The sequence below is a fragment of the Vulpes vulpes genome, chromosome 14 (genome assembly GCF_048418805.1).
Source record: "Vulpes vulpes isolate BD-2025 chromosome 14, VulVul3, whole genome shotgun sequence".
Classification (NCBI taxonomy): Eukaryota; Metazoa; Chordata; class Mammalia; order Carnivora; family Canidae; genus Vulpes; species Vulpes vulpes.
In genome coordinates this window covers 13,055,822-13,069,046 of record NC_132793.1, presented here as the reverse complement: position 1 = coordinate 13,069,046, position 13,225 = coordinate 13,055,822, and the positions used below count along the sequence as shown (strand labels likewise).

The 13,225-nt window shown below is 37.4% G+C and overlaps 1 protein-coding gene across 8 annotated transcripts in view; it reads left to right on the top strand.

Annotated features, from left to right (window-relative positions):
- Positions 1-13,225, top strand: part of NCOA3 (nuclear receptor coactivator 3) — a 143,758-nt gene that overhangs the window by 59,736 nt on the left and 70,797 nt on the right. For all 8 annotated transcript variants that reach the window (XM_026014649.2, XM_026014647.2, XM_072735638.1 and 5 more), the window contains one exon: positions 10,147-10,228. The gene's annotated coding sequence lies outside the window, so the exon portion shown is untranslated. The remainder of the gene's footprint in view (positions 1-10,146; positions 10,229-13,225) is intronic.

Genomic DNA, 13,225 nt, shown 5'->3' with positions numbered 1-13,225 from the left:
TTCAGTTGTGGTATGGCCAGTCAATCCAGTTTAATGCTATAGAAAATATTTGAAATTTTAAAAAAGTCTGTGAATCTTATAGAGTGATTCTCAAACCTATATCTGTGAACCACTCTGGGAGAGCAAAAAGACACGCAGGTCAATATTTTGTTTTTATTTTATAGCCAGTGCTTCCTTTCAGGTTCTATTTTTGGGGTAGAAACTGCATTGGTACAGGAAGACCAGGCATCTAGCTGTCCGGACCCTTGTGGAGTTTGTCTTATTTGCCAAGTAAGGAGCACATTGGGTACTTGGGTAAGACCAGGGGAGAGGAATGATGTGGTTGGAGATGTGAGGGAATGATTGCATCTCCTTCACCTTAATGTATATGGCAAGAAGCTAGCTACTGCTTAACTCTTTGATTTGTTCTATTTTTGGATTAAGTCATGTGGTTGAAAAAAGAATATATAAAGGCTGGAAAAAATTGAGGAAAAATTTATCTCTTCTGAGTGCTTCACAAAATGTTCTGTAGGAGAAGGTATATAAATGTTTAATTTTACCCTTTTTGGGGCACCTGGGTGGCGCAGTGGTTGAGCATCTGCCTTCGGCTCAGGTCATGATCCTGGGATGCTGGTGGGATCGAGTCCTGCATCAGGCTCCCCACAAGGGAGCCTACTTCTCCTTCTGCCTATGTCTTTGCCCCTCTCTTTGTGTTTCTCATGAATAAATAAATGAAAAATCTTAAAAAAAAAATTTTTTTTTTTTACCCTTTGTCCATTTTTAGAATTTGCCCCATCTCAAAGGCATGTAATTAGATCTTGTAAAACCCTTCTGAATGCATGCCTCTGCCATGTGCAGCAACTAGATTTTCTGAATTCAGGGACTTCTCACAGTATTTTTTTCACTTGATAGTCTTCCTTTTCCTAAGATGATTTATTAAAAAAATGAAACAAAAAGATTTAATTCATTTATTTGACACACACACACAGAAGAGAGCACAAGCAGGAGGAGTGGCAGGCAGAGGGAGAGGGAAAAGCAGACACCCTGCCAAGTATGGAGCCCAATACGGGGCTCTATCCCAGGACCCTGCGATCATGACCTGAGCCAAAGACAGATGCTTAACCAACTGAGCCACCCAGGCGCCCTTCCAAAAATGATTTAAAAAACCCTTCACATATATGGAAAGCTTTGTGCTTATTAAATATTAGCCCTTTCTTACCAGTCATTGAAAGGTAAAAGACTTAAAAAAAAAAAAATAAAGCATTATCAGTTTATTTGAACTTGAGCATCTAATATCTGTTCAGTTTTTTTTTGTTGAAGTCATCAAACTAGACTTCAATCAAAATACAATGATGGGGAGCTCAAGAAAGGGACAAAATTATATTCTCAGTTTATGTACAAAATAGAAATATCATGTCTTTTGAACATGCTGATTAAAAAATAGATGTTGTGTTTATTATATAGCCAGTAAAAATACAGAGGTGATTTGCTGATTTATATGTCTCTAGAATGCCATAGCTCAAGCATGACTCCATTTGGTAGGTAGGAAAAACAAGCACACAAAATCAATTTAATTTATTCAAGGTTAAATAGAAAATTAGAAAATGAGTATATAGATTTCCTTATTCTACTTAATAGTTTAGTTAGTTGAAATGTATATAGAATCTCATGGAGCTACAGGCAAAGTAACTTAGTATGGTTTCCTAGCTATACATAGTAATTACTCAATTAAATCTTTCTGTTAAATTATTCAGAGAGAGGGTTTGTGCTAATTGGTGGTCATGTATATTTTGATGTTTGTTTTTTTGAGCATAGAAACAATAATACTTGTATTAATGTTGGTAAGAGGAAAATTAACTGAATTTCAGCACAAAACTTTAGCGAGTATTTTGTAACGTAGGATTTTGTTTTGGATTTCTACTTTCATGACTAGCTACCCTTGGTTTTTAGATGAGAGAGCTTGAATCTCTGATTTTATTTTCTTCAAGGGCCTGTTTCTTTTCCTTGTAGGCCATTTTGTATACAGGTCTTACTGTGTTAATGCTAAGATTACATCAGTATTTGGTATTAGATGATTTATATAGTATTAGTAGTGAAAAATACTTTTTTAAAGATTTCTTTTTAAAATTTATTCATTTGAGAGAGAGAGAGCATGAGCATTGATGGAGGGAGGAGGATCAAAGGGAGAGGGGAAAGCAGACTCCTTGCTGAGCAGGGTACCAGATGCAGGGCTCCATCCCAGGACCCCAGTCATGATGTGAGCCAAAGGTAAATGCTTGACCTACTGAGCCACCCAGGTTCCCTGAAATGTTTTAATGCATTGTAGCAATGAAGATATCTATGTATTTATTTATTTATTGAAAGATTTTAATTTTTAAGTAATCTCTACACCCACTGTGGGGCTGGAACTCCCAATCCCTAGATCAAGAATCCCATGCTCTACCTACTGAGCTAGCCAGGCGCCCTGAGGAGATCTTTTTTTTTTTCCTAATATTTATTTACGAGAGAGAGAGAGAGAGAGAGAGAGAGAGAGAGAGAGACAGAGACCAGGCAGAGGGAGAAGCAGGCTCCATGCAGGGAGCCCAATGGGTATTTGATCCTGAGACTCCATGCTCTGAGCTGAAGGCGACGCTAAATGCTGAGCCACCTGGGCTGTCCCCTGAGGATATCTTTGACATAATTTTGATATGAGCATTATATATAATGAATTAAATTTCTGTTTTTAAATATCAATGACTAGAAATATGTTAATCTTTATGTGGCAGAAATTCTGGGATCTTCATGCTGCCCCCTTCTTACATAGCTGCTACTGAAGATGAAGTTTATCTTAGTGTTAATGAATGCCATCATCCATTCCCTTCCCCCCTGTCCTTAACTTGGGAGTCTGGTTTGCCTGCAGCTGCAATGGTAGGCATCTTTCAGGAAGTGACCTTGGCTTGTATTAATCAAATTCAGAACACACAAAAAAGCTTCTTGCTAACATGCTGACTTGATGTAAAATTTTATCGCATCCATTTTCTTTCAAAATGAGGCCATCTTGTAAAAAGAAGATATACAGAGCACTCCTCTAATTTAATATATAAAAGGCGCTTCTGCCAGCCACGTTTAAAATAAAAACTACTAGATTTTAAACATACAGATTTTTAAATCAAATATGCATAAATATCATGAAGTCTTGTGAGTTGTTACTAGAAAATAACTTGTTTAATGCCGAATTAAAAAAAAACTTTATCAATATCAAGTTTCTTTTTTTACTGCCTTAACTGACATTAAGTTGCTTTGGAAACTTTATACACTATGGATTTATTTTGAAGTCATTTAGTGATTGTATATTAAGTAAGGCACTTTTGTATATTGGTTATCTTTGGGTATTCAGAAACAACTACTTTCTTAATTTTTCTGGTTGGGATAAGAAGATGAATATCTTACATGAAATAATTTTCTTAGGCAGTGTTAGTGCTTACAGGGGCTTCTAAATAGAAGCTTAAATTTAAGTCAATAATACTGCTAAAACTCAACCACCTTGTATTAATGAGCAATATCGCTAGCTACTGATTCACACATCGGCTTCTGTAGGATTTAATTGATCATTTTGATAGAGCAGCTGTTTCACTTTTATTATGTAATGCTTCAAAGAAATTTAGTTTTTAAATATAGCATAGTTAAGGTGTGTAAATGTACAGATCTTCATTTTACCCTTGCTCAATGTTAAATTTTGAATGTCGAAAACAGTATTTAATGGATTAGTTTAGTGAGTTTAGTTTACTGCATTCCTAGGAGATTTACATAAAATGAATGAATGAATGAATGAAGGAAGGAAGGAAGGAAGGAATGAATTAGGGAGCAGTTGTGTGTATTGCCAAAGGGTTCACTCTTGAGTTTATTGCACAAAAGATCACTCCTTGGTAACGAAGTGTTTGGAAAGGTGAAATAGGAGAAAGAAAATCTTAAACCTTAGGAGCTGTTACCTGCATTTTGGTAGATGCAGAGTATGAAAAGGACAGGCGTGTTGCATGTTTATATTAGTGATTTGGAGAAGAGGTGGGGAATTTATGCAAATAAATTGGGATGTAGATAAATACTTAAATGTTTTCATTATCTGAGTTATTTTTAAAGCATTCACTTGAGACAAAACATCTTTTCTTTATACATTTTTATTTAAATTCTGGTTAACATAGAGTGCAATATTGGTTTCACAACCAACATCATCTTTCATGATGTTATAAATTGTTCTTAGAATTGCAATCTCTAACCTATGTAAGTTCACTCTTTGTCTTGATTTGATACCAGCATTAATGATTAGCCTGTTAGATATTACAGGATAAAGAAACTGGTTTCAAGGAGAAAGATAATTACTCGATCATTTCTTCCCTTACATACCTGTTTAAAATACATGGTCTTAAGTAAAAATTGTCATCTTGAACTTAAAATGTTCTTTGCCTCTCCCCACCGCCCTCAAAAAAGGAGGAGAAAAATCAAAAAAGGAAAGCCTACCAAAAAAAGGGAACAAATGCAATCCTGGTAGCCAATGAGTTAATGTTCATTTGCAGCCTGAGGGGTCAGTGTGCTGTCTCTGTTTTCTGATTGGCTGCTAAAAGGTGAAATTGAAACCACTGTAAACTTTTGACCCTGTAGCAATTCTTGTGGAACGCCTTCCACTGGTGGAGCCCAGAGCTTCAGCTCAGCTCCCCACCCAATCCTCCCACCCCCTTTCCTGTATTTATTTTGTGTGATCGTGCAGCACTGCATGCAGTTTTTCCAAGAGCGGGCGGGGTGGGGTTGGGGGAGAGGGAGGCAGAACAAGCACCGGCAAGCAACTTGCTTGACTGTTCTGGTAACCATGTTAGTACTAACTACAACTCAGTCAAAGATATGGGGACTTGTTAATAAACTGGTCTGCCAACTGGATTTTTTAGTGTTTTCCTTAATCTCAAGGTAATTTTAAAAATGCAGAATGGTTATATTTGCTGCCATTGTTCATCAGTGGATGGTATTGTTGTGTAAGCAAAGTGAATGGCATAGTTTCCTGGGTATGTTGAGTAAAAAATAGCTTTCATTCTCAGCAACCTTTAAGTATACCCCATTAATATTTCCTGTGTCTCATGTAAGTTTTACACAAATGGCTAACTTTTTACAAAACTTTTTCTTCGCCTTTGTCTTTTGTTATAAAGAAAGGCATTTTAGTTATCATAACTGAAAAGTAATTGTAGAAATTATCTATACGTTTGAATTTCACTAGTATTCTTTCTCTCTCCCTCTTCCTGCTGAAGTAAATAGTTTTGGGTTTGCTCTGCTTTATAGTGACCACAGCAGGCCTACGAAAAATATTCTCATTGGACTCTATAACTTCTGGTTCTTCTTTGTATCCCTGGTGTCTGGTGCCATGAAGTGAGTGGATGCTCAGGAAATATTTGCTGAGAGAACATAGTTGCATTTTGGGCTATTGATACCTGCTTCTCCTTTTATAATTAGTGATAGGTACCATATTTTGCTCATACTTCCTGCAGGCCAGTACAGCACCTGGCATCTCCTAGGTACACAGGAAACATTCAGTTGACTTAAATGTCTCTTCTTGAAAGTTCCTTCAAGAAGCTGGATTTACAAAATGTAGGTTTTCTGAAAGCAAAGCTTCTGTTTTCACTGCATCATTTAAAATTTCAGGTCGTAACTTACTAAATGACTACGTAGAAGAAATTAGTATATATTAGCTTAGTACTTTCTAGTATATATCATGAGATAAGTAGTAATACAGTGTTAGTTTTTTTTAACCCTATCATTTACTAGACCTGTATATGCTATAATTTGAAAGAATTTCTGCCTTTGTCAAAAAATGATATTTCAAAAGTTTGTCATCAGTATATTACTAATGTACAAGTTGGGTACTGAATAACTGAATATAGTTTTACTTATTTACTAAAACACGTAATAATGGTCTAAGTAATAGTAAAATTTTTTTTCCTTTAAAAATTAAAAAAAAAAGTATTTTATATGTTATCTATTTGACACAGAGAACGCAAGAGCACGCACTCAAGCTGTGGGGGAATGGCAGGCAGAAGAAGAGGGAGAGGCAGACTCCCTGGGGAGCAGGGAGCTGGATGTGTGACTTGATCCCAGGGCCTTAGGATCACTGCCTGAGCCAAGGGCAGAGGCTTAACTGACTGAGCCACCCAGGACCCCCCCCCCCCCCCCCCAATTTTTTTTTTAAAGATTTTATTTATTTATTCATCACACACACACACACGCACACACACACACACACACACACACACACACACACACACACAGAGGCAGAGACACAGGCAGAGGGAGAAGCAGGCTCCGCGCAGGGAGCCTGACCTGGGATTCGATCCCTAGTCTCCAGGATCATGCCCTGGGCTGAAGGCAGCGCTAAACCTCTGAGCCACCCCAGCTGCCCTCCCCCAAATTTCTTTTAAACTAACTTTACACAGTTCCAAAAAGTGGCACCCCTAGAAGTAATTTTAAATTTTCGTATGATTTTTTACTTATATTTGGTTTTTCCCTTTCAGCATAACTACAGATTTGTTGCTGTTAATTGTTGCAAGAAAATCTGTTGTTACAGTTTTGGAGAAAATGATATATTTGATTAAATAATCTCCACTGCAAAATGATGTTTCATTTACACCAATATTATGTAACCTTTAACTTGAAATTGATGGGTAAACTTATTCTGTTGTGTTTTGGAGATGAGAGGGCAATGCAGACTTTTCCCAGAGATGGTAATTCCCCATCTCTATGAGTTTTAGGGAACTGAGGAAGGAGTCCCTGGGAACGCTACCCATAGCAGCATGGCAGGAATAGTGAGTTTAATATGATTAATAGTAGAGTCCTTGTCCCCCTTCCATTTTCAACAGCAAAAGAAAAACATGTTCATGATATTCAGTGGCCTCTTTTTTGCCCATTTGGTGTTCCCCAGGCATTAGTAGTATATGGTTTGGATTTTCTTCTCTGTCATCTCCCCTCCCCCAGTTTGATTCTTTGTTCTGGCCTGGAGGCACATCTTCTCAGACTAGCTATTAACAAAGCTCAATTTGATTTTTTTTCTTCCCCATTAGATTTCTACTGATGCAAGTTTTGATAATGTGGATCTCCTCAGTCACATTTTTTGTCAATTCCAGTAGAAAAATTAACCTCTCTTCCCTCCCCATATTTAGTATCTTAGGGACATGTCATGTAGTTTTTGTTATTGTTATTTTTGTTTTGTGATGGAGAGAAGTCCAAGTTATGAAAAGGGGTAAGAATATGCTTATTTTTGTTAAAGGTAAAAAATACAGCCCTAAGAAATCTGCTAGGACTGTTGGCTTTGCAGAATCTTGGTTTAGATAACTGCAGTTTTCTTAGGTCACATACCTTATAGGATCCTAGTGTATAATACTTTCTGTGTATTTTTTAAGTTCTCTTTACACTCAGCTTGGGGCTCAAACTCACAACCCTGAGATCGAGTCACATGCTTGTCTGACTGAGCCAGCCAGACACCCCTAGTGTATAGTACTTTTTAGCTAATCTACCCCTTCTGAGGTCTTGGTAGGCAAGCCATCATTGATCTGTGACTTTTTGGGGACCACTTGTAGTCCAACTGCACATCTCCTGGGAGGGGAAAATTTCGTAAATGGTGTTTCTTTGGATCCTGGGGGTTATGGGGTACGGATTAGCTTGGGTCAGCACTCCTTTGGGTAGTTCTCACCAGCAGTGTAATACTTGTATTAATGTGGGCTCTCATGCCTATCCTTCGTATGAGGCAGCAGTACTTGTTTCCTGCTTATGGTACTAGGTACATTCTGACTCAAATACCTTTTCCTACCCATCCCTCTTGTTCTATAGGTACTAACCTTACCTCACAGCCTTCCTTCTTCCCCGTGAAAAGACGCAACAGCAAAAGAACCATTTCTGAAATGAAACCTGATTTAAAACTAGCTAGAAGAACTTGGGCTTTCTTTATAGAAATTCTGCTTGCTTTCCCTCCTTTACTTTCCTCTAATTAAATTAGATATAAAATTCAAGTAATAAAACATTGAATTCATTTAAACCTAAAACTAATGATTGTATTTTTTCCTATTTTTTATTTGAATGTGCTTGTACATTCTTGTTAGATGTCATATTGTCATTTGTTGACTAATAATAGTTTTCATTAATTTTTAAAAATATTTTATTTGAGAGAGAGCAAGAGAGAGCGTGAGTGGTGGGGAGAGGGAGAAGCAGGGAGCCTGACGTGGGGCACGATCCCAGGACTCTGGGATCATGACTTGAATTGAAGGCAGATGTTTAACCAGCTGTGCTACCCAGGTGCCCCTTAATTTATTGAGCATTTATGCATCAGGTACAGATAAGTGTCTTAAGCATTTTCAACTAATCTTCGTAAGAGCCTTGAGAAGTGTGATTCCCAAGGCTCAAAGAAGTCTTCAAGTTGGTACTTAGCTAGTAAATGAAAGCTGAGAATTGAGCCTAGATTTGGTGGACTCCAGAGCTTCTGCTCTTTAAACCATAAACTAATAGGTAATTATTGTGGATTGGAGGTTATATTCCAAGAACTAGCTTTCTTTTGACATCTCATTTATAAGCTGGAAACTATACTGTAATTAGAAATAGATATGTTAGATATAATAGCTCTTTTTTTAGATTGTAATTGTATGGCATTTATACACTACTTGGATTTTCCTCCTTTTCCTTTGTGAACAACATATGATCAGCTTCCTTCCCACTCCTCAATTTTCTCACCTTAAATTGGGTTTCAAAAGTGCAACAGACCCTTCACATGATGTAGTTAGATTGTGGCTGGTTATTCCTATATATTCTATGTGGATTAGTCATGGCTGTAATAGGGAACTTGTAAATACATCATTTTTTCTTCTGCCCCTTCCCAACAGACCTGTCAATTCTATCATGGACTTTAGGGTATAGTTATGGCTGTTGTTTTGATATTTATACACACCACTAGAATTAGTGATAGGTAGATTGTTGTTTTATTGTTACATTTGGAAGTTCATAGTGAAGATGAATGTTTTATTGGCTCACTTTCTTGTTGCACCATAGGCTGTTTCACATTTCCTGTAGTGCAAGAAAGCTATTTATATGTTCATGTATTTTATTGCAGATATTTTTAAAGAATGCCCCTCATTTTCCTCTCCTACTTAAAAATATTTATTAGTGACTCAGATGCAGTCTTTTCCTAGAGGGGGAGAAAACTTCCGTGGCATTTTTTTCTTCTCTTTTCCTTTTTTTTCCTGTCCTTCCTTGCTCCATCCATCCATCCATCCATCCATCCATCCATCCAGTAGATATTTATCTTTTTGGACTTGAGTATTTAAGCATTAATTTCTGACAGGATAATCGATAAGTTTTTGGTTTTTTTTAAAAGAAATTATCTGCCGGGGAAGAGAGAGCACACTAGCAGAGGGAGAGGCAGGCAGAAGGAAAGGGAGAAGCAGGCTCCTTGCTGAGCAGGGAGCCCGATGTGGGGCTCTGTGCCAGGACCCTGGAATCATGACCTGAGCCAAAGGCAGACACTTAACCTACTGAGCCACCCAGGCACTCTGGTACTTTTTAAAAAAAAATATTTATTTATTTGAGAGGAAGAGTGTGTGTGAGTGCACGAGGGGGTGGGGGTTGGGGGGTGGGGTGGGTAGGGCAGAGGGAAAAGGAGAAGCGCACTTAACCACTGAGCAGGGAGCCTCATGAGTGGGCTCTATCTCAGGATCCTGAGATCAGGACCTGAGCTGAAGGACCTGAGCTGAGCCACCCAGGCACCCCTCAGTATTGTTTTTAATTGTTATTTGGTGAGCATTCTTTTTGGACAGGTGGGGGCACTCCAAAATCATACTACCCACCTGGTTAGATTACTTGTCAGGATTTGGAGTTGGTTTCCTCAACTGCTATTTTGGATTATTCATGTTTATTAACTGGCAGGGTATATATTGTATATGCCATATCTGACTTTTAAGCAGAAATGGTATTATATGACTAAGGCATCACCTCAAATTCCTAGGAAGAGGCTTGTACTTGATATAGCATGTTTTGTTTTTGCTTGTTTCATATGTCCAGAGAAGGGAATGATGGGAGAGGTTAATTTGTATGTGACTGTTACCCTTATATTAAGAAAGGGCAATAAAATTCAACACCATTCCCTTCCCCCCCCTTTTTTTTTGTTTTCAGGATCAAAATACTTGCTGAACAGTGGAGTCACAGACCAATAAAAATAAGCTCCTGCTTCAACGTCATTTGACTGGTTAGCCAGGTAATTCACTTTTACTTTGATTTGATCCTTTGCGATTTTCTGTCTTTACCCTCTGAAGATATGGATCTTTGTTTAATGATTTAATCTTAAACTTGTGTTTTATTTCATGCTTTTCTCTCTTTTTTTTTTTTTTTTTTACGTTTTATTGATTTATTAGAGTGTGTGTGAGTGTGGGGGAGGGACAGAGGGAGAGAATCTTCAAGCAGACTCCCTGCTGAGTGCTGAGCCCCACACAGGGCTTGATCCAGTGACCCTGAGATCATGACCTGAGCCTAAACTAAGAGTTGGATGCTTAGCTGACGGAGCTACTCAGGTGTCTCTCATGTTTTTCTCGTTAGTGATAACATTAGTTGAGTGTCTGAATGGTCTTGAAATGAGTGAATATTTTTGTATATTCATATGTATGTGTATATATACAAACTTAACTTTTTTGGGGGAGGAAGCAAACTGTATGTTACAGTTTAATATGAAACACTACTCTCCCACTCACTTTCCCCTTATCTTATGTGTGAATGCTTTAATGGTGTTTATTCAAAATCTGAATCAGTTCCACTTATTTTTATTATTTTACCTCGTAAAGACTAGTTTCCTCAGATTGCTTGTGCTGGCATATTAACATCTCATTGAACTCCTCTCCTAACTCCTGTTGCACCAGGATAGGAGAAATGAGAATAGAAAAGATCATTTGATAGCCAAGAAAGCAGTTACACTTTGCTTAAATTTCTTTTTGTTAGTAGCACCATCATTCTTTTGATTAGCTCTTTTTTTTTAAGATTTTATTTATTCATGAGAGACATACAGAGAGAGAGAGAGACGCACACAGAGACAGAGACACAAGCAGAGGGGAAAGCAGACTCCATGCAGGGAGCTGGCTATGGGACTCGATCCCAGGACTCCAGGATCACGCCCTGGGCCGAAGGCAGGCACCTTATCAGGCACCAATCAGGCCTTATCTGATTTTCTGTTTTCATGTCTCCTGTATTTGTACCACTTTCTGCTAGTATCTTAGCTTCCTAGGCCAAGATCCTATAATTTCCTGCCTGTGTTTGTTCATATATCTCTTTACTCCTTCTTGTTTCTAGCACTTGAAATTTTGCTTAGAAAATTTCCTTAAGTATGTCCCTTTTAATTAAGCCTCTGTTCTACTCTTAGCTTTGTTTCCATTCCCTAGCTTACAGAAAATAAAAGTACAAACTCCCTTCTCTGACATTTGAAACAGTTCTTTATCTGGGAATCTGTGTAAGCCTCTGGTCTCAGCTCTTGCCGTTTCCCTATAAAATCTTTAATTAATTATGGTATGTTCCCATTATATTCTGAACATACTAGATAACTATCTCCATGGTATTTATTAAAAAGAAAAAGATAAACCTCTTTATTTGGGAGTCATTTCTAATTTACAGAAGTTACAAAAAATAAAGAATATCTAGATATCCTTTTGCTAGATTTACCTACTTATCATTTGCATCCATGCATGTTCTCACTCTTTCCTTCCCTCTCTCTTTCCTTCCCTATGCACGCATAGTTCTTTTCTAAACTATTTGAGGGTAAGTTATATATATTGATCTTCTTTCTGCTAATACTGCTGTATTCCTTAAGAATAGGGTCATTCTCTTTTATAACTATTATATACTTATCAACTTCATAAATGGACTCTGGCACAAATGTATGGTCTGTCTTCCAGTTTGGTCAGTTGACCTAATAAAGTCTATTAACAGCATTTCCTTTGCTTCCTGTACAGAATCCAGTCTAGGGTTGGGTACTGCATTTACTGTATTTATTTCTCTTTAGCCTTCTTTTTCCTGGAATATTCCCATAGCCTTTGTCTTTTATGACATTAACATTTTTGAAGAATACAGCCCTTCCCCCCCTTTTAATAGAATGTTCTTCATTTAATGTTTCTCTGAAATTTCCTTGCAATTAGATGGAGATTGTGCATTCTTGGCTGAAATATTGTATAGGTAATGTGGTATCCTGAGAAAGATTCACAACTTCTGGAGACATATCTTCTCTCCCCCCTTATGATGTTAATATTGATTACTTGGCCAAGATACTGCTAGGTTTCTCCATTGCATAGTTTATTTTCCTTCCAGTCAATAAGCATTTTGTGGGGAGACCATGCAAATACCATGGTTCTCATCACAATTTGCCCTAGATTTAGCATTCATTGATGATTCCTCTCTGATCTTATTTTTCACTGTGTTGGTTCCAAAATGGTTATTTTTTGATTCTGGCATTCCCTTCATACTACCAGTCAGTCCTTATATTATTCTGTAATCAAGAGTTCTGTAATCAAGAGCCCTATTTATCAGTTTGGACTCATGAATTCCTAGGTTTTTAATTAATAAATTCATTACCTAATTATTTTGGTGCTCCAAATGCCCTAGGTTTAGAAAGTGGAAGTCTTTTTTTTTTTCTTTCTTTCTTTTTTTTTTTAAATAAAGATTTAAGCATTAGAAAGTGGAAATCTTAATCTCCACGTCCTTGTGTGGAATAGTATTAGAGACTAAGATCTTGCAGGGGTAAGGGGAGGTATTCTCATTGCTCATGGGTTCTCCCTTTCCATGGACAGAGCTAGTAAAATATGCATGTTTATACACACATGTGCATGCATAAACATACTTATACATAAACACATTCATAGCAACGAGCATATACATAGTTTAGAAATCATGAGTTTATATCAGTATGTCCAGCTTCACTCCCTGTCTGTAGACCTCATTCTTGGTACTTACTGTTTCATATTTTTATGTCCCTTTTTGTGCTGTGAGAAACCTTGGCCTCCCAACATTGTCATTGTGTTTACTCATTTGCTCTATCCTATAATACATCTCAAATAATTTCAGAGTCACTTTGCCCATTTTACCACAGTAAACAAACTTACTTAAAGTGGAGAGTTTATATCCAGTTCTTCACTGCCTTACAGCCATCCTGCATAAAGACTGACAATGAATAAAAAATACTGCATTCTTAAATTTCTTGAATCAGCCCTTCCTCCTT